Genomic DNA, 23,791 nt, shown 5'->3' with positions numbered 1-23,791 from the left:
CAGAGGTAAGTCTATGGACATCTAATCTTTGACAAAAGTGCCCAGACTATTCAATGGGGAAAGCGGAGTCTCTTCAACAAATGGTGTTGGAAAAAATGGGTTGAAACATGCAGAAGAATGAAACTGAACCACTATATTTCACTAAATACAAAAGCAAATTCCAATTGGATCAAGGACTTAGATGTTAGAGCACAAACTATCAGATACCTAGAGGAAAATATTGGCAGAACTCTTTTCAGCATTAATTTTAAAGACATCTTCAATGAAACGAATCCAGTTACAAAGAAGACTAAGGCAAGCAGAAACCTATGGGACTACATCAAATTAAAAAGCTTCTGCACAGCTAAAAGAAACTAATACCCAAACCAAGAGACCCCCTGATAGAATGGGAGAAGATCTTTACATGCCATACATCAGACAAGAGGCTAATAACCAGAATATATAAAGAGCTTGCAAATCTCAACAACAAGAAAACAAATAACCCCAACCAAAAATGGGGTGAGGACATGGACAGGATATTCACCACAGAAGGGATCTAAAAGGCCAAGAAACACATGAAAAAATGTTCCAAGTCTTTGTCAGAAAAATGCAAATAATGACAACAATGAGAAATCACTCCTATGATATGAGAATGTCATACATCAGAAAAGGTAACAGCAATAAATGCTGGAGAGGTTGTGGGGTCAAAGGAACCCTCCTGCACTCCTGTTGAGAATGTCAATTTGTCTAACCTCTGTGGAGAGCAGTCTAGAGAACTCTCAGAAGGCTAGAAATGGACCTACCCTATGATCCTGCAATTCCTCTCGTGGGGATATATCCTAAGGAACCCAACACACCTATCCAAAAAGATCTGTGTACACATATGTTCTTAGCAGCACAATTTGTAATAGCCAAAACCTGGAAGCAACCTGGGTTGTTGTCCAACAACAGATGAGTGGCTGAGCAAGTTGTGGTATATATACACAATGGAATAATACTCTGATTTAAAAACTTGATGACTTTCACCATTTTCAGCTGATCTTGAATGGACCTTGAAAAATTCATATTAAGTGAAATAAGTCAGAAACAGAAGGATGAATGTGGGATGATCTTACTCTCAGACAGAAGTTGAAAAACAAGATCAGAAAAGAAAACACAGCTTGAATCTGAGCTGGAATTGGCATACTGCACCAAAGTAAAAAAACTCTGGGATGTGTGGGGGGAGAATACATGTCCAAAAATGGTGACAGAGGACCTAGTAGGGGTTTTATTGTAAAATGGAAAACTGAGGAATGTTATGCATGTACAAACTATTGTATTTGCTGTTTAATGTAAAACATTAATTCCCCAAAAAATAAATTAAAAAGAGAGAGAAACAAATAGCCACAGAAAGTGAAAGACAAAACAACACTAAATCTCTCTCCAGTGCTATAAGGTCCAGGTTCAAACCTGAGTTACATGCACGGCAAAGCAAATGCACTATCTAGGTGAGTTATTTCCCCCAGCACTGGGGCCTTATATATTAATTATTTCTTTCTTTATCACACAACTTTTGGACATGACCTTGGGTTAATACCTTTTGTCCCTTCCCCCTTACGATATCTTCTTTTTTTTTTCTTTAATTTCTTTATTGGGGAATGAATGGTTTACAGTCGACAGTAAAACACAATAGTTTGTACATGTGTAACATTTCTCAGTTTTCCACATAACAATTCAACCCCCATAAGGTCCTTTTTGCCAGCATGTTCAAGGACCTGAACCCTCTCTTGCCCCCTACCCCAGTGTCTTCTCCTTTGGTGCAATACACCAACTCCAGTCTAAGTTCTTTCTGCTTAATGTTTTCCCTTCTGATCTTGTTTTTCAACTTCTGCACATGAGTGAGAACATCCCATATTCTTCCTTCTCTATTCTGGCTGATCTCACTTAACATGATGCCTTCAAACTCCATCCAAGATGAGCCTCACAATATCTTCTATATCTTAATGTCTACCCACTGATTTCAATACAATAAATATACTAACTGACAATAACTATTGCTAAAATCTATTGTTGCAGAATCCTGTCAGTATCTCTTTTCATCTTCAAATCAGCTGGTAAGGTCAGTAATACCATATGATTTATACAATCAATAAATTTAGATAGGTTAAGTAACTCACTGAAGGTCACATAGCAAACATGAAGAACCTAAGGTCTGAATTCAGGTAGTCTGATTTCAGCTGATGTCTGTAGCAGATTCTGTAAGTGCCCCACCCCCACCCCTGGCTCCTGGAGCCTCTCAATTTCAGAGCACATCAGAAAACTTCTTTCTGTGTGGAAGCAAGTTAAAATTGTCAGACTTCAACTAATGAGTGATGCAGACCTGGTAAATAAATACTCATCTCTCTCATTCTTTGAGGGGCATTAGTCTAAGAAATTCTTCTGTCCTAGGTTCCATGGTTGTCCAGCAGGATCAACTTTCATATGTCCATGTTGAAAATCTGCTTGAGAATGTATCTTGTCCAGAGTTAACTTTCTCTCCTGTCTCACCTCCCAGTGCTCCCCACCAGTGTTTCCCTGGAACTCAACTCCAAACAGGACACCTGCTTTCCAATTTGTGTCTCAAAGTCTGCTTCCAAAACCCAAACTATGATAATAATCTTGCCCCAAATCAATTCTTTCCTTTTTTCTAGAACCAAAGTTCTTTCTTCATTGTAGCTACAAAATTCCTGACTTGGGGGCAGGAGAAACATTACAATGGTTATGCATATGACTCTCATGCCTAAGATTTCAAGGTCCCAGGTTCAATCGTCTGCACCACCATAAACCAGAGATGAGGAGTGCTCTGGTCTCTCTGAATCTTTCCCTCTTTCATTAAAATAAAATAAATACAATATATTTTTTTTAATCCTGGCTTGGGATCTATTTATTCCACCTATAATTATCTCCATAGTTAAAGGACAAGTGGTGGACCATGCAGGTAGGGTGACTGTTGTACAGCTCCTCTTTTGTGGCCAAAATAATAAGTGCCATCACTAGAGGAATTTTCAGATGTGTTTCCTGGATTGTATGTAGTTCACACTCATTCAAATGGACCCAAACTACAAGTGATTCCCATAATTATGACTCCCAACTGTTCACTTTTCTGAGACAGCTAATCGTTGTTTTACTGATGTACATCAACAAGAAGATGACGGGTTTGCTGACAATCCCAGTCCTAGATAATGCAGGGGGAATTGAAGAGGATAGAATAGAATCTGATTACAACGTGGAATTTCCTGAAACTGAACTGAGAGGAAGCAATCTTCCATGCCTTCAATGCAAACCAGCCCCAAAGACCACAAGTCTCCATGAGGAGAAAAACCCTGGCATCAGCAGAGCTCCACCCTTCACCCAGTCTCCCTCATGCCTGTCTGGAACCCAGCAGCACCTACTGTCACAAACATCCAAACCCTGAGTAAGTTACTTCACATCTTTGAATCTGAGTTTCCTCAGCTGAGAAATGGGGTGACTATCTCATTCATTTAACTAGTTCTTACTAAATGGATTCTATGTACTGGATATTGGTAAACATCAAGAGACTGTCTCTCTTTAGCATATTCAGTAACCTCCAACTATACTAATCTCTCCCTTATTGATGAATAAACCAGGGCTAAAAGAGGCTCAATGATACAACTAGGGTTGCATGCCTATAATATGCATCCAGATCTTTTGGTTTTTAAGACCAGGTATATTTCTGCTGCCATGATTCCATCCTGACTTCTCTGGGCAGATGACTTCACCAATGGAACCTTGCCTCTCACAGCTCTAATCCACCAGGGAAAGCTAGAAACAGGCTTGGAGTAAGGATCAAACTGCCAATGCCTATGTCCAGCAGAGAAGCAATTACAGAAGCCAGAACTCCTACCTTCTGTACCCTAAAAACAATCTTGATCATACTCCCAGTAGGGGACAAGTGATAGGAAAAAGAGGATAAGAGGGCTCTGAACTCCAGCTCCATCAGGACATCCAGCTTTGTGGACCAGGAAGTCCAGCCCCCACTTCCCAGGAGAAGGCAGAGCAGAGAATGAGTTCACCAACACTTAATGACCTCACTCACTAGCAAGATGTGACCCAAGGCATATTAAGCTCTGACCAACTAAGATTCCAACCATGAAGGGGGCTCAGAGGAGCTAGGAAGCCCCAGTGGCAGTGAGGGACAGGTAATATGGAACATTCAACCCTTTCAGCTTGAATGTGATGACCTGGTATAGAATAAGTATCTGAGATTTAGTCCCTTGGAAGCAGAGTCCAGATGCATTCAGAAGCCCATGATGCATTGAGGGAATGCTCTCAGAGAAAGCCTGTAAAAGAGGGAGGTGAAGAAAGGAACCTGGGAAGGACTGGGTTTGGAGTAAAGTCTAGTTTGGGGAGGGCTACTGTGGAGTACAAACTATATCACAGTACTAACATGTCGCCGACCACCCAACTGGGGGCTCAGCAGGCCGATCCAGGGAGAATGAGACTTATAAGTGGGAGGTGGATTCGGCGCGACAGACAACACTGAGACACATGAGTTTCAATGCTGCTGCGAGATCAAGCCCTGCACTACCCGGGGTGGCTCGAGGAAGGTCATGAATAGTTTTAGAGGGGGGCTCAATCTGTGTCTCTGTGTCTGGACATTCTGTCCCTTTTGGATCTTCTCTCGGCGTGGGGCTGAGAGGCAGCCCCTCAATTAGTTTTTTGTCTCTGTTTTTTTTTAAAGTGGTCCCATCTTTGTGGAACTTTGACCTGTATTTATTTTTTTAATGTCTCTCTTTATTACATCGGGGACATATTTTTGGTGTCACACCCTTACTGGCCGACTCTCTGTTCTGGCCTTTATTGGGACATGTTGTTCTTTTATGACCAGGCTTACCGCAACCAAAGCAGTTTAGGTCTTTGTCTGACCGCCCACCCCCATAAGTAGTCTTGATAAATTTGGTAATGGGGGTACGATGCATTGCAGCTGCATATGTCATTTTCTGTACCACCGCAGGTGAGGCATCAGCACAGGCTCGTATGTAATCTTGTAGGGACCCTGTCCTACGTATGGGACGAATTAGGTCTCGACACAGCTGATTGGCATTTTCTCAAGCCAATTGTTTTAATAATATGGCTGTCTCTTCACTTTGGGGCATCATCTTATTTATGGCTTTTTTTAACCTAGCAATAAAACTCTGATAAGGTTTTTTAAGTGACTGCTGGATACCTGCTAAGGCAGTACCTGTTGTTTCCGCAGGTGGAATGGCTCTCTATGCCAAAACAGCATTTGTAGTGATTTTCTTCAATACCTGTTTTGGTATTTTTACTTGTGCCTGCTGTTTTATGAAGTCTCTTGTACCCAACATCATGTCCATTGTGGGAGATTTACCTCTCCTGCCTGATATGTTCTTTTTTACTGAGTCTTTATATCTTTTTTCATAATCAGTGTGCCACAAAACATAATCTCTTGGGCTAAGCACCGATCTGGCTGTTTGATGCCAGTCACTCGGGGTTAGCCATTGGCTAGCAACCAAATCTACCAGTTGCAATGTAAACGGCGCGGACGGCCCTGAGGCTTTGACGGCCGCTTGCAACTCTTTTAAGGTTTTCAATGCCAATGGTTCTCATTCAGCTTCCCCTCTGTCCTCATTAAAATCAGGGGCAACAACAGGGAAACTGAAAGTAAGATCACCTGTCTTGCGAGCCTCTTGAACAGCAGCCTGAAACCCGACAGGAGGAAGTAGCTTTCTTCGTGGTTTAGGTACGGGTGGCTGTTTACTTTTTCTGGGTAATGGGACCATCGCCACCACCTCATGATCTCTCTCATCAGGATAATGCTGGTCATTATATTTTTGTTTTTTTTCAGCTAGATCATCTCAATCATCAAACACCTCAGTGTAAAGTGGCGCGGTGGGGTGTTTGTCTTTTTTTTTTTTTTTTCAGAACCGTCTCGTACCTGTTTTCACCTTCTGAGTCAATTAGTGGCTGACCCTCTTCGAGGGACATTATTTTTTCTGCAAGGAGTTTTAAGTCTGACTTTTTTGTCAATTTGTCTCTGATTTGTAACCATATAGGAAACATCTGTTTGGGCACAGGAGTATCTTCATGCACAGTGGCATACCTTTTTAAGTCTTTCCCAAGTCTTTTCCAATCTGGGAGAGTCAATGTTCCCTCCTGTGGAAACCAGGGGGCCGCCTTCATCATATATTCATAAAATTCTGCGGCAGTGTCTTCTGACACTCGGAGCCCACGCTCTAACAGCATGTGCCGCAATACTGAGAGGAACATACGTTTTCTCTTTGATCTTGACAATCTCATACTGATAATGATTACCTGCCCTTAACCAAATACTTTTGGCGGGTCTGCAGCACCCTCCGGCAGGAACCGATCCCCTCCTGACAATATACTCACCTGTCTTCAAGTCCCTGTTCGGGCGCCAGGTGTCGCCGACCACCCAACTGGGGGCTCAGCAGGCCGATCCAGGGAGAATGAGACTTATAGGTGGGAGGTGGATTCGGCGCGACAGACAACACTGAGACACATGAGTTTCAATGCTGCTGCGAGATCAAGCCCTGCACTACCCGGGGTGGCTCAAGGAAGGTCATGAATAGTTTTAGAGGGGGGCTCAATCTGTGTCCCTGTGTCTGGACATTCTGTCCCTTTTGGATCTTCTCTTGGCGTGGGGCTGAGAGGCAGCCCCTCAATTAGTTTTTTGTCTGTTTTTTTTAAAGTGGTCCCATCTTTGTGGAACTTTGACCTGTATTTATTTTTTCAATGTCTCTCTTTATTACATCGGGGACATATTTTTGGTGTCACACCCTTACTGGCCGACTCTCTGTTCTGGCCTTTATTGGGACATGTTGTTCTTTTATGACCAGGCTTACCACAACCAAAGCAGTTTAGGTCTTTGTCTGACCGCCCACCCCCATAAGTAGTCTTGATAAATTTGGTAATGGGGGTACGATGCATTGCAGCTGCATATGCCATTTTCTGTACCACCGCAGGTGAGGCATCAGCACAGGCTCGTATGTAATCCTGTAGGGACCCTGTCCTACGTATGGGACGAATTAGGTCTCGACACAGCTGATTGGCATTTTCTCAAGCCAATTGCTTTAATAATATGGCTGTCCCTTCACTTTGGGGCATCATCCTATTTATGGCTTCTTCTAACCTAGCAATAAAACTCTGATAAGGTTTTTCAAGTGACTGCTGGATACCTGCTAAGGCAGTACCTGTTGTTTCCGCAGGTGGAATGGCTCTCTATGCCAAAACAGCATTTGTAGTGATTTTCTTCAATACCTGTTTTGGTATTTTTACTTGTGCCTGCTGTTTTATGAAGTCTCCTGTACCCAACATCATGTCCATTGTGGGAGATTTACCTCTTCTGCCTGATATGTTCTTTTTTACTGAGTCTTTACATCTTTCTTCATAATCAGTGCGCCACAAAACATAATCTCTTGGGCTAAGCACCGATCTGGCTGTTTGATGCCAGTCACTCGGGGTTAGCCATTGGCTAGCCACCAAATCTATCAGTTGCAATGTAAACGGCGCGGACGGCCCTGAGGCTTTGACGGCCGCTTGCAACTCCTTTAAGGTTTTCAATGCCAATGGTTCCCATTCAGCTTCCCCTCCGTCCTCATTAAAATCAGGGGCAGCAACATTGAAACTCATGTGTCTCAGTGTTGTCTGTCGCGCCGAATCCACCTCCCACCTATAAGTCTCATTCTCCCTAGATCGGCCTGCTGAGCCCCCAGTTGGGTGGTCGGCGGCACTAACATATCTTGGGACAAGGGGCTGCACTCCATAACCATGTATCAGCCAGTCATAGCATCCCAGGATAGGGTGGACCCTTCCAGGTGCCACTAGGTAAGGCAGTTCCACAAAGCAAGGACCATTCTCACTGGAAGTCTTATGTAGAAACCATTAGCTATAGCACTTGCAGGAGCTGGGGCATGCTGGGTGTACCTGCAGATAAAGGGGATCTGGGCAGAGAATCAGTCCAGTAATCGCAGAAGGCACAGCAGGGATTCACTCTCACATCACTACCCCTTAAAACAGAGCCATCTAGATCTAAAGCTGAAAATTCCTGAAGATTTAGAGCCATGCTCCTGAAAGTTGACATCATCCACAGGGCTCTTTCCCAAATTCACTCACCATTTAAAGACAACCAAGCATCCCTCAGAATCTTAAAACAAGAATTTTTTTTAAAGAATCCTCTGCTTCACCTTTGCTTCACCTCCTTTCCCTTCTCCCAGTGCAGAATCCCCCACCTTCCCACCTTCCCACCTTCCCACCTTCAAGAGGTGGGAGCTTCTTTGTGGCCCCACCATCTGAAATCCCCAGATAACTCTACTTATTCATCGCCTGCACTCAAACCTCTGGTTCTTTTCTGGATGCACTCACTCACCCCCTTCTTCCTCCCAGAATCTCCCTCAATTTCCTCTCATCAAAGAAATCTTCCCTCCTCTTCCATTACTGGAGGCTGATCGTATTCTATCCCAGAGCAGAGACACCTGAACCTTAGATAGACAGAATTTCTCACCCAATGGGAGCCCTTGACTCTTCCTCCCACCTTCCTGCAACAGGTGCCCTCAAAGAGCTACAACAGAATGGCCTTTGTTTTCAAATGAAGACTCGTCAACTAGTTCACTTGTTATCAACCTGACTAGACTTGAAGAGGGAGATCAAACCTGCCCTCACAAATGAAACTCATCTTTCCCCAAGCCCTCACATCTGCCTTACAGAAGATCTGTTACATAAACCCGAAGAAGTGTTAGAGCTTGGGAGGCTATGTTTGCAACCAGGAAAAAAAAAAAAAAAATGGGCCAACAGAGACTCTGCTTTGTGTCTGAGAAATATGAGTATTTATGCACATACTAAACGAAACTGGCTCTGTTGCTATATGCACACAGTTAAAGGGGCTGGTGTTCTAGACACAGAAATTAAACAAAAGCTGCTTTCAAAACGCTATGCATTATGCAGGATTCTGACAGAACCAATAATCATGTCAGCTGGCTTCATAGTCAAATCAGCTCCACAACTATTCAGTGGGCACCTGCTGTGTGCCCAGCACTGTGCTATAGTCTAAATACAAAGATAAATGAGTCCAAGGTCATAGGCTGCTGGGGGGAAAGCAGCTAATAAAAAAAGCAAAGGGGGGTGGGGAGCTGAGCAATGGTGCACTGGGTTAAGCACACACCCCCAGCTCCCCCAGCTCCCTACCTGCAGGGGGGTGACTTCACAAGTGGTGGAGCAAGTCTGCAGGTGTTTATCTTTCTTTCTCCCTCTCTTTCTTCCCCTCCTCTCTCAATTTCTCCCTGCCCTATCCAACAGCAACAAAAATAGCCACAGGAGCAGTGTATTCATAGTACAGGCACCAAGCCTCAGTGATAACCCTGGAGGTAGAGAGAGAGAGAGAAAGAGAGAGAGAAGAAGAAGAAGAAGAAGAAGAAGAAGAAGAAGAAGAAGAAGAAGAGGAGGAGGAGGAGGAGGAGGAGGAGGAGGAGGAGGAGGAGGAGGAGGAGGAGGAGGAAGAGGAGGAGGAGGAGGAGGAGGAGGAGGAGGAGGAGGACGTGCAGGAGGAGGAGGAGGAGGAGGAAGCAAAGAGAATACAGCCCAGCATGTGGTTGTCCAGACTGGAAACAAAGAAGGAGCTTTTGTTTCTGCCTGAAGAGTCCACCTCCTCCCAGCTGCTAAGAAGTGAGGTCTACCAAGAAAGTAGGTCATAGGAAGAAAAAAGTGTCCCAATAGCACAGAGGGACTAGGAGCCAGTGATTAGACAAATCCGAAGCACTGCAGTGTGGGAAGAGCAGAGAAGATGGTTATGACCAACAACCAGACCCCAACTCTGATACTGCCTCCTCAAAGAGGTCTGTCCTGGACATCTTACCCAAATGTTGCAACTTCCTGTCACCACCCCGTTTTCTTTTACTCATAGCACTTAGCATGCTCTCAAATTACCCTGATTAGGGATCGGGTTGTGGCACAACCAGTGAGGTACACAAGTTATCATGCACGAGGACCCAGGTTCAAGCTCGAGGTCCCCACCAGTGGGGAGGAAGAATCACAAGTGGTGGAGCAGTGTTGCAGGTGCCTCTTTTCCTCTTTCTCTGTCCTCCTCTCTCTGTGTCTCTGTTCCCCCTTCCTCACAATTTCTCTGTCTCTATCCAAATAATAATAAATAAAACAAAATCTAATTTTTTAATTCTTTAAAGAAAGGAAAGAAGACTCCTGAGGCCCCTAATAAGTAAAGTTTCATTTGTTCTGGTCCACAGGAGGGCAAGTTCAGTTTCTGACATGAACAACCAAGAGAAAAATGAGCCAGACATTTGCCATGAAGGGAGAGAGTGAGACAAAAAGCAGAAGTCAGGATACCAGAGAACAGGGAGTAAGGGGAGAGCAAAAACCAGTAGGAAGTGTCTAGTGAGTTTGCTTCCATCCACAACAACCTCCCAATAATAGTAACAATAATAAAGGTGACAGAAACTGACATTGATTTAATGTTTACTGTAGGCCAGGCATGGAAACAAGTGCTTTAAACTATTCTCTCATTTAATCTTCAGAGAACCTGACATGTGGAAGATTAAGAAATAGAGTCTGGGAGGCAAGGGGTGGTAGTGCATCTGGACAAGTGTGTGTAGTGTGAAACAGGGTGACCAGCTCAAGAATCCTGGTTCGAGGCCCTGGCTACCCACCTACAGGGCAGGGGGGTCACTTCACAAGCAGTGAAGCAGGTCTGCAGGTGTCTATCTTTCTCTCCCCCTCTCTATCTTCCTCTCATCTCTCAATTTCTTTCTGTCCTATCCAACAACAGCAGCAACAACATTAACAACAATGGAAAAAAGACAGCCACAAGGAGCAGTGGATTTGTAGTGCAGGCACCAAGTCCCAGCATTAATCCTGGAGGCAAAAAAGAAAAGAAAGACAGGAAGGAAGGAAGAGAGAGAGAGAAGGAAAGAAAGAAAGAAAGAAAGAAAGAAAGAAAGGAAGGAAGGAAGGAAGGAAGGAAGGAAGGAAGGAAGGAAGGAAGGAAGGAAGAAAAGCAAGCCTCTGGGATGTGAGGGTGATCTGGCTGCAACATCTATCACCCCATTGATCGCTAGGGTTAATTTAGCTGATCTGGCTGGCTAGGCAGGTGTCCCCTTCCTCCCTCACCACTCCATGCACGTCCCTCCCAAAGCTGCAGGGTCGGTTACAGGCTTCCCTGAATAGAGATGAACTGGTGTTCAGTCAAGGGTATATGGTCAAGGGTAGCTGCACTCCCCTACTAGAATCTCCAAACAAGTTCTCAAGAAATAGAACCTCTGTGAGGCCAACCAACTAGCCAAGAGGGTCACAGCCAGTCAGTGGAAGAGGAAGGATTTGAGGAGTCCAAAGCAAGGCCCTAAACTTACCAGCATCACATTCAACAGTCTGCACTTAGTGGGGTAGGTGGCTTAGGTGGGAAAGAAAATTATATCGGAGGTATAGTTCAGCTAAGAAGATAATCTTCAGTGATAGCCTAGAATCTTGATTCCAGAAGTTCTTTACCTTAGGAGTCAGAACTCTTTTGGGTTTCTGTTCTACAAAAGAAAAAAAAAAAAGGACTTACTTTAAGCATTGGTCTGCTCTGCTTCTCGGTCACAACAATGTTGGCCTTACTTGGCCAACACTCCTGATTTACCTGTGATGTGTGAGCATTCTTGCAACAAACTATGCTTTTTCAAAGTCAAACAGTGTGTCATACATTCAAATTACAGTCCTCATTTAGGATTATTCAAACCTCTTAAGTAACCAATCATTGTGACTTTGAGTGAGTTTAATTGTCAGTGTATAAATAACGATGTGTGCTCTATTAGCCGGCTGACAGCTCAAACTGAATGCAACAGTCTCGTCTCATATGGTAGAAGCCTCCAGAATTTGGTCCTGAGATGTCACAATGATTGGAGTGGTCAGTGCAGGGACATGCAAACCAGAAGGCTGAACCCCTCTAAAGACTAAAATCTCTTTTCTTCAAAAGGCAACTTGACTAAGGAGCACTAAGAAATGGATTTTTTTTTTTCAAAATCAAATGAGATAATTTATTTTCAAAGTCCTTATATGCACCACTTCTTATTTAATCTACTCAATGACTATAAAGGTATCATCCTCCTACTCTGGGTTTAGAATTTAATCAATATTAGTTGAGGGAATTAGTCTAATTCTGAGAGAGAGAGAGAGAGAGAGAGAGAGAGAGGCTTCAAACCTCCCACAGCTGGTCCAGGACAGTCCAATCAGTGCATGGCACAGCCTGATGCTTGATGCTAGCCTGATCTGCTAAGTCAATTATCAGATGAAGAGTCTCAGGCCATGGCCACCAGCATTCTTGCCCCATCTTATCTTTCAGCACCCCAGGTCCACCATCCTTGAACAACAGCTGCTGGGACCCCAGGTCCTTCCAGCTCCATTCTCCCTCAGGAGACCTACGGATCACCCACACACAGACTGTGGCAGCAATAGATGGTCATCAGTCCATGCACTGAATCACAGAACCTCCCAAAATATCTTCAGTTTTCTCCTTGATCAAAGTCCTTTTCCAAGGGGCAGGAAGATAGCTCATCTGATAGACTGCACACTTTACCATGCCTGAGGACCAGGGTACCAAATAGGAGCATAATATAAAAGGGAAGGTTCACAAGCAGTGAAGACTCTCCTCCTTCTATCTCTTTCTGCCTCTCTGTTATTCACCTTCTATCTGAATGGAAAGAAAAAAAAAAAGTGTCTTCAGGGAACAGTAAGATTGTGTAGGCATAAAGGCCCAGAAAACTCCCAGAGGGCTAGAGAATGGGAAAGCTATCATGGGAGGGGGTGGGTTATGGAGATTGGGTGGTGGGAATTGTGTGGAGTTGTACCCCTCCTACCTTATGTTTTTGTTCATTAATCCTTTCTTAAATAAAAAATTAAAAAAAAAAAAACTCCTAGAGGAAAAAAAGAGAGAGAGGAGGAGGACTCTTTCCCAGGCTGGGTAAATAAAAGCGGCTCAAGCCATCTGCCCCTTGTAGACTACCAAAGTTCCTTAACTTTTTTATTCCAAGAACAGCTTTGGCTATCTGTTGGAGCTTATGAGGTGTTTCTCAGAATAGCAGTGCTAGGGAGATAGCATAGTGGTTATGCAAATGGTTTGTATTCCTGAAGCACCAAAGGTCTCAGGTTCAATCCCCAGCACCACCACAAGCAACAGCTGAGCAGTGCTCTGGTTAAAAATACTAATAATAACTTTTTAATTTTGTTTATTTTATGAGAGAAAGAAGCACCACTTCATCATAGATATTTCTGGGGATTGAACCCCAGGACCTTGAGCATGTATGCTACCTGCTGAGTCATGTACTCTACACAGCATGTACTCTACCTGCTGAGTCACCCCTCCCCAGCTTCCAGAATACTTTTTTTTTTCTTGCCTCCAGGATTATCACTGGGGCTCTGTGCCTGCACTATGAATTCCCTGCTCCTGGCAGCCATTTTTTCCTTTTGGGGGGAAGACAGCGAGGAGGAAAGAAAGATAGGTGCTTCACCTTTTGTGAAGCGACCCCCCCTGCAGGTGGGGAACACCAGGTTCCTTGTGCAGGTCCTTGCACTTCACACCCTGTGGATTAACCCGCTGTGCTACCACCTAGCTTTCAAGAGTAATATATATTTTTTAATTTCTTTATTGGGGAATTAATGTTTTACATTCAACAGGAAATACAATAGTTTGTACATGCATAACATTTCTCAGTTTTCCATATAACAATACAACCTCCACTAGGTCCTCTGTCATCCTTTTTGGACCTATAATCTCCCCCCCACTCCCACCCCAGAGTCTTTTATTTTGGTGCAATACGCCAACTCCAGCTCATGTTCTGCTTGTGTTTTCTCTTCTGATCTTGTTATTCAACTTCTGTCTGAGAGTGAGATCATCCTATATTCATCCTTCTGTTTCTGACTTATTTCACTTAACATGAAATTTTTAAGGTCCATCCAAGATTGGCTAAAAACAGTGAAGTCACCGTTTTTAATAGCTGAGTAGTATTCCATTGTGTAGATACACCACAACTTGCTCAGCCACTCATCTGTTGTTGGACAACAACCCAGGTTGCTTCCAGGTTTTGGCTATTACAAATTGTGCTGCTAAGAACATATGTGTACATAGATCTTTTTGGATGGGTGTGTTCAGTTCCTTAGGATAAATCCCCAGGAAAGGAATTGCAGGATCATAGTATAGGTCCATTTCTAGCCTTCTGAGAGTTCTCCAGACTGCTCTTTATAGAGGTTGGATCAATTTACATTCCCACCAGCAGTGCAGGAGGGTTCCTTTGACCCCACAACCTCTCCAGCGTTTATTGCTGCTACCTTTTCTGATGTATGACATTCTCACAGGAGTGAAGTGATTTCTCATTGTTGTCTTTATTTGCATTTCTCTGACAATCAAAGACTTGGAACATTTTAAGAACAATATTTTAAATGCAAAGGATAACCAGTAAATTTAGAAAGGAACCAAAAATATTGAAATACAGTGATGAAAATATTTTCATGATCTAGGGATAAGTGTGCTTTCATTTTTCTGCCATAAGCAAGCTCTATCACAGAGTTTAATAACTTTCAGAGGTTCAAAGAAGTGATGAACATGAATGAATGATGCTTGAGATGCCTGAAACCATTACAGTGTGAAACAAATTCTAGATATATGCATTTTTACTGGTAACAATGGCAAAGATCCTCTGAATACTACTGCAGTTAGAGCCTACATTCAACTGAGTTTAGGTTGCAACAAAAAGCATGGACTCATCTTAACCTCAGCATGATGTTAGTCACAGATTCACCTCTGTTAAGTAGGAAACATTTGCTCATGCACTGACTTAGGGAAACTTCAAAATGAAAGGAAGCAAATAGGAAGTGTGTTGAATGATTGTTTATTAAACATGAAGTAGGCCAAGTGTGTGCAAAAGATGAAAGAGAGATGCCTCTAATCCCTTATGACACACCTTCCCCACATCGTCCACCCCTGTAGATAGGTATTTGCACTCTTGCGAAAGCTCTGTCTTCTAGAATGTAGACTTAAAACAAACTGTAGAAATTATCTGAGCAGATGCTTGAGGGTTTTTCCAACCCAGTTCTTTTTACAGTTTGCATCTAGGAGTGAAAAGGAGTGGTGCTGATTGAATCTGTTCATGAGTACTCATGGCTTTTGCAATTTGTAGTCAAGGAAACAATACAGATCTACATCTCTTGCTCCCAATATTTCCAGATGGATATGTGAAATAAGCAGTACCTATTGCCATTATTGTTTGTTTGATTTGAGTGCATTCAAAACTGTATAAACAACTGTCCATTTTAATTAGGCAACTCTCTGGACCATCCCAACTTCACAGCAATGGGCAGGAAGAAGACAAGATTTCACATTGTTATGTGCATTGTACTCAGAATCACATGACAAAAAAAAACCTAATATTTGCATGATGTATAGGCAGTGTCCTCAGTACCTTACATGTTATTTCTCCTAGTATTTTCATAATAACACTGTTAGATAAGTTCTATTTTATCCTCAGTTGACAAATAAGAAAATGGAAATTAGAGAAGGAAAGTAACTTAAGTTCACATATTTAATCAGCAGCAGTTTTAGGAGTTGTGTTCACAAACAGATTGATAACATGATAGAAGAAATCCTTAACTTGGGAGCTAAAGCACACACATGTTAGCCCCAGCTCTGTCAGGAGTTAAACATCTAAGCTAAATCACTGACTCTACCACATGCTGGCTGTATGTCCACAGGTAAGTCGTGCTCCCTCTCTGGCTATCACTCAGGTTCATTGTATTGAAGGGTCTAGCCCTCCTCCAATAGTCCTCCAATAGTCTGAAGCAGAGTAAGTGTTTGCAAGTTATGTGAGCTTCTCTAGTGACTGGAAAGGAGGTGGGAAGAAAGAGATGATGCTGAGATCTCTGGCACTGTGAGCAACAAAAATAAATACTGATATAAAAAGAAAAATTTAAAGCAGGGTCCTAGGAGTTGGAGGGATAATTCACCAGGTAGGGTGGATACTTTGCTATTAGTGTGGCCTAGGTTTGAACCCCAGCACCACATGTGAAGTGTTATGTCACAAATAACTTCTGTGCTGTGGTACCTTTCCTTTTCATTCTCAGTTTTAGTCTCTCCTTGTCTTTCTATCTGAGCACAAAGGCAGCCCATACCAGTGAAGTTACACATGCACAAGGTCCAGGTCCAAGGTCCAGGTGCTACCAAATAACAATAACAAGTAAATAAGTGAAAAAAAAATGTTTAAATGTGTCAGGATCTTGACAAACCTCACTTAAGTTTACTCAATGACATTTTAAGTGCCTTGTAGCCTCACCTTATCTTGATGTAAATAGAATAATGAGGTACTACTAGACCCACTGTCACTCACCTAATGATCCTAGAAGCTTCAGAGGGGTCACCAATCCTTGGCATACCCTTCTGGAAAAATTATGTTTAGCCAGGTAGAGACCTGGGATGTGTGAACTTTTGTTGTACACCATTCTTCATCTGGAGTAGGTCCTCAGAAACCACATTGCAAGAAAGAATACCCAGAAAGGAGCTGAGGCAGCTACAGTCATAGGACCAAGATGCAGGAAAAGATGACAGAAAACTGCTTTCCTAGGCCTCTTCCCACTGACTAGTTTTATTTGGAGAAAAGTAAGTTGGATGCCTATCTCACCAATTACACCAAAATAGAATTCAAATGAATCAAAGATATCAAAATTCAAAGTGTATGCAGAAAGACACCATAAAGACATTTTGGTAAATAGTTTTATAATTCCAGAATGGTGAGGGCATTTTTTAAACAGCAAGTCAAGAATAGAAGCTAAACAGGAAAGACTGGCAGATTGTACTACATAAAAATGTAAACCTTCTGTCTGACCAATAAATAAACTTGAAAAAATATTTTCAACATATGTTACAGGCAAAAGGTTACCATTACTCATAGAGACAGAAAACTCTTATCAAAAATAAAGGGGAAAGTGAGCATTACCAAAATAAAAAATAAATAAATAAAAATAAAAGGAGTTGCCACACGATCTAGCAATTCCATTCCTAGGTATATATCAGGGGAATTAAAACATATGCTACACTAAAACTTGTACATGAATGTTCACCGTAGGATTATTTATAATAGCCAAAAAGAAGAAGCAACCCAAATGTCTATCAATAAAATGTGATATGTGCAGATGCTACAATATTTTTCACCAATAAAATGAAATAAAATACTGTTGTTTCATGAACACAATATGGATGAATCTTGAAAGTACCTTAAGTGTAAGAAGTCACAAAAGATTGCATCTTCAGCTTATGTATAATATCTAGGACAAACAAATCTATAGACAAGAAGTAAGGTGGGATAAATAGAACTCAGAGGACTAGGGGAAATGGATAGTGACCAACAACTAGGACTGTTGGCGGATGGGCCCACTCTCCCAGAAAGTCCAGGCCATTGTTTCCATAAGGTCCAAGAGAGTTGACCCCCAACTCTCCCTTCAGATCAAGACAAAGGCAGGCTCCCCTGACCTCCTGAAATAATGATGGATGGCTTCTCCAGAATGTGGGCTACCTTCTTGCACATGACTCTACTCTCCCCTTAAAGGCCATGAATTACTGCACACTGTGTTTGTCCAAACTTGAAAAACCACCACAAACTCCTGTTACTCAACCCCACTCCGCCTACCTTTGCCCTGAAGTGCCTATAATTTACTGCTGGGGAAATATGCATTGTGAAGTTCATGATCAAATCTTGTATGGAAACTTTCCACTTGTCATCAAATAGTTTGCAAGTCAAAATGTGACTATGTATTGTGTTGCTCTGTGTTTGGGTTCATGATTACCTCAACCTTCTCACTGGGTAATGGGTATATGTACTTACTTGCTTTCTCTTTCAATAAATGAGTTGACCCACTGAGGCTCTCCCAGGGCTGACTGCTTGTCTCCCTGTGCACTTTGCCCCCAACATGTGGAGTCACCCCAGGGCCCCTGGGGGCTGCGCTGACCCTCCGTCGCCCAATGGCCAGTGAGGCAGGGAACCTGGAGTGAGCTGTCCCACATAGGACATAAGATTTTTTGGGGGGAAGTGATGAAAATATTCTAGACTTGGTTATGGTAATTACGACACAACTCTTTAAGTATACCAAAACCCATCCAGTTGTATGCTTCAAATGGAAGAACTGTATGGTAAGGTAATCATATGGTATGGGAATTATATCTCAATAAAGCTGTTATATGAAAAAAGTCAATGTTCTTGATAATAAGATCAAGATTTAATTCAAAGCAAAAACACACTAAAATGGAAGAACAGAGCCAGTTATAATGAAAGTGTTATTCCACAATGAAAGTGCAGACTTGTTGAACATTTTAGTGCTGTGTAGCATGTATCATCAATAGATGAAATATAAAAACTAGTGTAAATACAGGAAAATTTTTTATAAAAGATAACCCACTGTTCTTATTTAAAAAATAAGCAGGAGGGGGCTAGGTGATAGTGCACCAGGTTAAGTACACATAGCGTGAAGCACAAGGACTGGCACAAGATCCCGGTTCAAGCCCCACAGCTCCACACCTGCAGTACAAACAGTAAAGCAAGTCTACAGATGTCTATCTTTCTCTCTCCCTCTCTGTCTTTCCCTCCTCTCAATTTCTCTCTGTCCTATCCAACAACAACAAAAGCAGCAACAACAACAATGGAAAAAATATGGCCTCCAGGAGCAGTGGATTTGTAGTGCAGGCACCAGTAACTCAGCAAAAACCCTGGAAGCGAAAAAAAAGAAAGAAAAAAGTCCTCAGGATTCTGCAGAAATTGCTTAACAAAATTGATCATATAGATCTAATGGGTAAGTCTCAAACTCTATAGTCTCAAAGAAAGCATATTTTAAGTAGTTGTGTTTGAACACCTATCAAAAAAAAAAAAATCTATGTACACCAATGTTCAGAGCAGCACATACTGTAATAGCCCATACTTGGAAGCAACCTAGATGCCCAACAATAGATGAATGGCTAAGGAAGTTGTGGTATATATAGGCAGTGTGTTTTATGTGGCTGTCAAAAATGATGAGGTCATCTCCTTTGCAACAGTGTGGTCAGAACTCCAAGGCATCATGTTGAGTGAGACAAGAGAAAAACAAATACCAAATGCTCTCACTTATAGGTGGACTTAAAAACAAAGAACAGTGGGAGTCAGGCTGTAGAGCAGAGGGTTAAGCGCAGGTGGCGCAAAGCACAAGAACCGGCATAAGGATCCCGGTTCGAGCCCCGGCTCCCCACCTGCAGGGGAGTTGCTTCACAGGTGGTGAAGCAGGTCTGCAGGTGTCTATCTTTCTCTCCTCTCTGTCTTCCCCTCCTCTCTCCATTTCTCTCTGTCCTATCCAACAACGACAACAACAATAATAACTACAACAATAAAACAACAAGGGCAACAAAGGGAATAAATAAATAAAATAAATATTTAAAAAAAAAAGAACAGTAAAGAAAAACATAAGATGAAACTTGGACTAGATGTGGTATATTTCACCAAAGCTCTGAGGAAGGAAGGAAAGGGACAGGATGAAGGGACATTTGGATCCTAGTGTGTCTCCCAGATCCCTGTCAAGGGTTGATTAGAGGCTATGACAATGTGTAAAAGACTATATACTGTAGGACTTTTAGGAGGCATGGCTATAGACTAACAGCAAACAGCAAAGACTCTCTCCCCAAAAAACAAGAGAGATAACTATCAAAGCTACAAACCTCACCGGATTGCAGCTGGACATCCACAGGCATGGAGATCTCATGTGGGTGTTGGTGTGTGGAATGGGGTGAGAGGGAGCACAAGACTGGAACCAAGCACCAGAACTGGGAGCTCTGGCAACAAACAGCACCATTTTTCTCAGCAACAGCAGTCAAGATTACATATGGTATCAAGCATTAAGGTGGGTAGCCTCTGAGCTTTGGGCCATGACCTTGTGGGTGAGAATCTGCTGAACTATGGTAGGGTCACACCAAAGAAGCAGGGGATTTTCCAGAACAGTTTGGTCTGCCTTTCCAAACTGAGGCAGGCATTCAGAAGGTAATTTGCACCAGCTGGCATCTATAAGGCAATAGGCAGCAGCTGATGGCCTAATGGGAAACTGAGCCCTGCCTTTTCAAGCACAATTGCCACCTAGTAGCAAACCCCCCATAGCTTGAATTCAGACTGAAACCTTACAGAAAAGCCAAATATATACTTGGCATAGACATTACAACAACTCAAGAGGATAACAAGGAATATAACCCCAACACACAACTCCCTCACCACTTAATCACAATAATAGCACCATCTGTTGGCTCAGTAACAACCAACACAATAAATGCCCAAATGACAGAAAAAACAGAAAAATAAATAAATAAATTTCAGGATATGACTACACGACAAGGAAAGAAATGAAATAGAAGGACTCCAGGAAATTTCAAACATAGAGGGACTACCAGAGGAAGACTATAGGAAACTCATTATTAGGTCTCTCCAAGAGTCCAAGCACACAGCATTGAAAAGTATACTCAAGAATTAAAAGAATATTTTATTAGGGAATTAGGAAACACAAAGTAAGAGCTCCATACCATCCTTTAAGCAACTAAAAAACAAGAAAGAAAAACTGCAAACAGAATTAACCAGTTAGGAAGTATGAATGAAAAACTTTAGATAGAACTGCAGGGTGAGAAAGACACTTTGAATACAGTGCAAACTCAAGCATCAGGCTTCAGAAGTAGTTTCACTCAGGAAGAGGAAAGAATATCTAAACTAGAAAATTCAACTAGCCTACTCTTTCAATTTAAAGATGATGGAGAGGAAAGGTTTAGAAATAAAGCAACCCTGTAAGAAATAGCAGACTCTATCAAAAAGCTTAACATCAGAGTGATAGGGATTCCTGAGAAAGAGGACAGGGTGAAAGGAACAGAAACTATAGTCAGTGGGCCGGGCGGTAGTGTAGCAGGTTAAGCACACAGGGCACAAAGTGCAAGAACCAGCTTAAGGATCTCAGTTTGAGCCCCTGGCTCCCCACCTGCAGGAAGGTTGCTTCACAAGTGGTGAAGCAGGTCTGCAGATGTCTATTTTTCTCTCTCCTCTCTGTCTCCCCTCCTCTCTCCATATCTCTCTGTCCTGTCCAAAAACAACAACAGCAATAACAACAATAATAATGACAACAACAATGGCAACAAAATGAGAAAAATGGCATCCAGGAGCAGTGGATTCACTAGCAATAACCCTGGAGGGGAGAGAGAGAGAGAGAATATTCAGATAAATTATAGCTGAGGATTTTCCTCACCTAGGCAATCCTCAGAACATAAATTTCCTGGAAGCAAAGTACACACCCAGATACCTTAATACAAAAAGACCAACACCAAGACATTATAGTGAAACTATTAAAACTCAAAGACAAAGAAAAAAATTTTCAGGCTGATAGAGAAAAGAAAGAAGTGACATACTAAGGTAAAGTTATCAGGCTCTTGTATATTTCTCTTCACAAACTCTAGAGGCATGGAGAGAGTAGAATGACATATTTAAAATACTAATGACTAGAACTGCCAGCCACCAACGCAACGATTGCCACCTCAACATGCTTCACCTCAGACTGTGTCCAGAGACTTCACATGTGGAATGACAACCCTTCAGCTTCATTACTCGGGTGAGACCTTTCCTTTTATAATACACTCTAATTTCATCTCAGGTGGTTCACTTTCTAACAAAGTCCCATAACCTAGATATACACCAGTTTCTGTGAGAGAGAGCTTATGTGCACACGTATCCACAAACTACTGCAAAATATATACCTGAAAGCAGAAGTACACTAGAGTTTGCAGTGAGTACCTCCCTAACACTTCCTCTCCACTATTCCAAGCTTTGGGTCCATGATTGCTCAACAATTTGTTTGGCTTTGTATGTTAACTCTCTTTTCAATCACCAGGTTCCAGATGCCATCAGGATGCTAGCCAGGCTTCCCTGGATTGAAGACCCCACCAATGTGTCCTGGAGCTCAGCTTCCCCAGAGACACACCCTACTAGGGAAAGAGAGAGGCAGATTTGGAGTATGGAGTCAATGCCCATGTTCAGTGGGGAAGCAATTACAGAAGCCAGACCTTCTACCTTCTGCAACCCTCAATGACCCTGGGTCCATGCTCCCAGAGGGATGGAGAATGGGAAAGCTATCAGGGGAGGGGGTGGGATATGGAGATTGGGTGGTGGGAATTGTGTGGAGTTGTACCCCTCCTACCCTATGGTTTTGTTAATTAATCCTTTCTTAAATAAAAAAATTAAAAAAAAAAAGAACTGCCAGCCACACATTCTCTATCCTGCAAAGCTGTCCTTAAAATATGTGGGAGATGAGATTGGGCTTATTCAGGGTGGTGGAGGGTGAGGGTGGGTGCTCAAAATCACTGGGGGGTGGAAGGGGAGGATGGGATGGGACACAGTCTTTGGTGGTGGGAATGGTGTTTATGTACACTCCTATTGACTTGTAGTCATATAAATCACTGTTTAATTAATATGAGACCGGAAAAATTGATTGAATGTCTCAAACTTTTTAATACACAGGCCTTAGGCTGAGTCTTTGAAATAAATGTTGACTCTCCTTAAAGCTTAGACCAGGGAGAACAGAAGCAACCAGTGGTGTTGCTCTATAAAAACAGCTACATATAAACAATGTCAAGGGACATAAATTATGGTGATGTTGTATATGATACAGAAAATCCTAACAAAGGGATTTTCAAAGTTAACCCAATCACCAAATAATTTGATTACAGCAATAACTATCTATTGCCTTCTTAAACCCTAAGACAGCAGGAAAGTCCTGCTTCCTCTATAGAGCCTATATTCCCCCAGTCCTGGAATTAGTGAGAGTTAGGCTCACTTTCCTGTATGCTTCTCTCAATTCATATCAAATGATATTGCATCTACTGATCCCAACCTAATCAACACAGTGAGTACCACCTTGGCATGTTTCACTTCAGACTGTGTCCAGAGACATCAGGTGTGGAATGTCAGTCAATCCCTCAGCCTCATTACTCAGGTGAGACCTTTCCTTTCTCACAGGATTTTCTAATTCCATTTAGATAACTTCTAACAAAGTCCCAAAACCTAGATATAGACCAGGTTCCAAGAGATAGGGTATATATTCACATGTATCCACAAATTAGGGCAAAATACATACCTGAAAGCAAAAGTGCACAATAGTCTTCAGTGAGCCAATATATGCAGCAAGCAAGTAGAAAGACCTAGAAAGACACCATAAAGTTCTAATGAAATAGTGTCTACTTAGATTTAGATACCCTCCTCACCTGCTTCCTATTACACTTCCCTCACTCACTCCAAAACTAACCTTATCAAAGTAAGAACTACAAAAGCTGACACTGGGCAAGACACTGGCATACTTTAACGATGAATCTTTAGTCACTATCAGGCCACCCCATCAGCTGGGGCCCTAGTCGGGGAGTCCTGAGATTCCCACACAGATATGATGGGCCTAGACCTCAAATGAGTCCCTCTCTCCATTGTTACTGGTCATCTATGCCAGGAACAACAAAACAGACCCCTTTGTAGGCCCCCATTGGACCTTGCCCTCAATATGGATCAACAACAATAGAGAATGTTCCATCCTCTGAAGGGAGGCTGGACAACATACTCTATCTTTCAGCTGAGGAAGATGGGCCCTGAAATTGGGGAAGTTCCTACTCATAACCACAGAATGTGAGCTCATATCTATAGAGATGCAGAGGTCACATAGGCTTCTAAGCTGAATATAGGCCCCAGATCAGATGGGTCTACAATCAACAATATTTATACACCTTTCCCATATTTGGAAGCTA

At 42.4% G+C, this 23,791-nt stretch overlaps 1 long non-coding RNA gene across 1 annotated transcript in view; it reads right to left on the bottom strand.

Moving 5' to 3' along the window:
• The window catches only part of LOC132541907 (uncharacterized), a 52,630-nt gene extending 41,149 nt beyond the window's left edge, over positions 1–11,481 (bottom strand). Inside the window, exon 1 of the long non-coding RNA XR_009553019.1 lies at positions 11,352–11,481. This is a non-coding gene — a long non-coding RNA (uncharacterized LOC132541907). The remainder of the gene's footprint in view (positions 1–11,351) is intronic.
• Between the last annotated feature and the right edge of the window lie 12,310 nt (positions 11,482–23,791).

This window comes from Erinaceus europaeus, chromosome 1 (genome assembly GCF_950295315.1).
Source record: "Erinaceus europaeus chromosome 1, mEriEur2.1, whole genome shotgun sequence".
NCBI classification, from domain to species: Eukaryota; Metazoa; Chordata; class Mammalia; order Eulipotyphla; family Erinaceidae; genus Erinaceus; species Erinaceus europaeus.
The sequence above is the reverse complement of the archived record's forward strand: the minus strand, read 5'-3'. Positions and strand labels throughout refer to the sequence as shown.